The following is a 3,699-nucleotide window of genomic DNA, read 5'->3' as shown; positions in this document are numbered from 1 at the left end:
AGCAAATTACGTTGTTCTAATTAGAACACAAAATCAACTGCTGAGCCCTGCCCGGACTGTTCGCAGCAGGTACGCCACAATACCTCACTCTCAACCACAACAACTCTCGCAATGTATGTGCTTTCCCCCTCAATCAGCCCAAGATCATTCTCGGTCGTCGCCCCTGGCCGAAATGTTCCCAAAGCGCTCATTATGCTCACGTTACCAAACTGCAAATTACAGTCCGATCGATTCGTAATCATTGTTCCCATGAATGATTCACAAACAAAATCGTTGGATCAAAAGAGGCGAATTCCTTGAAGCAGCCCAGAGACACATACGACACTATTGTTATCACAAGTGTTTATGGCGAGAGCACAAAATATGATAAGTCACGGAGATAATGTCTAGACTGTCGCCGGTCTAAATATAGCTGATATAAACACTAGGAAAATGTGAGAGGCATACCACAGTAAACTCAAAATATAACGACACACATCTTAAGTTCCTAAAACCAATAGCGATCACAAGTTAACAAACCAAAACATCGTGTAGACACACACTGAGGGTACGACATGTCGACCCATATACCAAGGACTTTACCATCTCTCGTAAACCTAAATTAAAGTATTTGCATGTGTGACTGAGCGATTCCTAGCCCGACCTCCGCGTTTTACGGCAACAACAAACCCCGATTTGTGAACATTTTCTTGTTGCCCCAGCTGGTCGACACCTCTTTTAGCAGAAACAAAGGCTACATTAATGTATTAAATCGATGTTAATCCAGGTGGATGTGGAATTAACGGACGTGACGTTGTGTGATTGCGTTGCCAGGCAACAGCTTCGGTTCATGTTAATTTACAAACTCTTCAACTACAACCGTAGTTATATTTAAAAACATCTTAGAAGGCCTCACAAAATACTTTAATGTAAATTAAAATTGAAATGTGAAGGAATGTGTGTACAACAAAATACATCCTTACGAAATACGAAACCGGAAACAGGCGGAGGCAAGACCCTCAGCTCGATTTAGCCGCAAAATACGCTGGGATTTGGTGTTTATAAAATGTGAAATCCGAAAACATATTTTAAAAATAATACATTATTCCGAGTGTGCTTGCTTTTCTCTTTGAAAGTCATCACATAACGGCATTGTAATACACGGTTCGGCTGCATTAAATATGAAATATCTTCCGTAGTTGTATATTTATAGAGCCCTGATGAGAAACATGAGGGCTTTGTAGAGACAAACAGGAGGAAATGCCGCCAAACTGAAAACGTGACGTGGATCCTAAATATATCATTAGTTAAACAACATCTTACATTTCTTTTCACACAATACGCCTCCTTGCAGTATCAACAATAATTCGGCTGACTTTCATATTTGATCCAATTGGTAGATTGACTGTATTTACACCATAGCGGTGCACAGCTGATAGAAACGGGCACCTAGTGGTTAAGGCGCGTTATTGCATTTTTATTATTTTTATTATTAGATATTAATAGAATCCCAATAAATTATATTCATTACTCGTTATTCTCTGCTAATAGTTAATTAAAGACTGTATATAATGACTATTTTGCACATCCCTTTCAAGATTTCAAGATGTTCTAAGGTTTATTGACATATACACATACACGTATACAACTACGGTGTAGTTATGCAATGAATGAAAAACTTGGGTCGCAGGTTCCTCAACAGTGCATTACAAGACGTCTACTGTATCAATATGTGTGTATACCTCCACCATTAAACTGTCATATTGTGCACATTTCTTATACTATCTACATACATCTTATAAGAGTATAATACATGTATAATATCAGTTAAAATAAGTGCTTAAACATAGTTAACATTCCTATGTTTAAGCACTTGTTTAAGCAGATCATGTAAGTGTATTTCAAGTGTACTATGTATTAATTTATTGAGCTGTACTTAAATCAGGTTTTAAAATTGTTTGACTGATAGAGATCATGCAATGTCATTATTTGTTTATTGATTGTTATGAACCTGCCTGAGGACCACAGATGGAAATGAGCTATTAGCTATAATCTGGCATATTGCATCTCTTCTCTTTGCTGAGATTAATGTTTTTGTATGCATGGTCCTTCTATAAATAAATACAAATACACCGTAGTTGTGTATACTATGATATGTCAATAAACCTTAGAAAATCTTGAAATCTTGAAAAGGATGTGCAAAATAGTCATTATATACAGTCTTTAATTAACTATTAGCAGAGAATAACGAGTAATGAATATACATTATAGGGATTCTATTAATATCTAATAATAAAAATAATAAAAATGCAATAACGCGCTTTAACCACTAGGTGCCCGTTTCTATCAGCTGTGCACCGTTATGGTCTAAATACAGTCAATCTACCAATTGGATCAAATATAAAAGTCAGCCGAATTATTGTTGATACTGCAAGGAGGCGTATTGTGTGAAAAGAAATGTAAGATGTTGTTTAACTGCTGATATATTTATGATCCACGTCACGTTTTCAGTTTGGCGGCATTTCCTCCTGTTTGTCTCTACAAAGCCCTCATGTTTCTCATCAGGGCTCTATAAATATACAACTACGGCAGATATTTCATATTTAATGCAGCCGAACCGTGTATTACAATACCGTTATGTGATTACTTTCAAAGAGAAAACAAGCCAGCACACTCGGAATAATGTAATTATTTTATTTTTAGAAAATATGTTTTTAAAGACACCAAATCCCAGCGTGCTTTGGGCTAAATCGAGATCTGCCTCCGCCTGTTTCGGTTTTCCGTATTTCGGTAAGATATATTGTTGTACACACATTCCTGTCACATTTTCAATTTTTATTTACTAAACGTATTTCGTGAGGCCTTCTAATAGTTTTTTTAAATATAACTACGGTTTAGTTGGAAGAGTTTTTGTAATTAATTTTTCAGAAACCGAGCTGTTGCCTGCCAAACGCATATCACCCACAACCGTCTACTGTTCCGTTTAATTCCATCCACCCTGGATAAACATTCCCCGATTTTAATACATTATGTAGCATTTTTTTTGTTCTCTAAAAGATGGTCAATACCGTTGGTCAATCAATAGGTAAAAAATGTTCACCAAATTCCATATTTTAGTGTTTTTAATCAACAAGGATCAAAATCTGGTGTTTTTTGGAGTTGGAATGATACGCTAGTGTAATACCCATCTGTCCATAAATCAATGACTAGTTAGAGGAATACTTCTTCCTGGTGTAATTCTCTGTTTATTCCCAATTATAATGGATCGTCTACATGCCTTTAAAGGGCAGCCGCACAAATGAATGCCGTGCTTCCATTTGAGGCGTCAAATCCCCAGGCTCAGATGGGAATACATTTGGAAAGCTATTTTGCGTCCCTTTTATTGGAAGCTGGGGAAAGTTTGAGCGTCCCCAACCTGGGCAACGCCTCCGACCCCCTTGGACCAAGCGTTCGCTCCTTGACGTATGGAGTGGAGTGGGCGTTGCCCACGGTTCGCCTCTCAGCTACACACAGGCTGCCTTACCCCGTGTGAACGTTGTTTATGAGTGTATGTGGCCTCAAAAGAGACTCACACCCACTTAATAAGAGCTGAATTTAAATTAAAGTTATATCATTTGTTTCCGGTTATCTCCTTTAGTGGTAAAATGGGGTGGGGGTCTCCAACTTTCTGACACTAAATCTACGACTTTGACCCGAAGCAGAAAATAAAATATTAATTAG

Source organism: Notothenia coriiceps, unplaced genomic scaffold (assembly GCF_000735185.1).
Source record: "Notothenia coriiceps isolate Sejong01 unplaced genomic scaffold, NC01 NC01_scaffold00026101, whole genome shotgun sequence".
Classification (NCBI taxonomy): domain Eukaryota; kingdom Metazoa; phylum Chordata; class Actinopteri; order Perciformes; family Nototheniidae; genus Notothenia; species Notothenia coriiceps.
Note: the sequence above shows the minus strand (reverse complement) of the source record.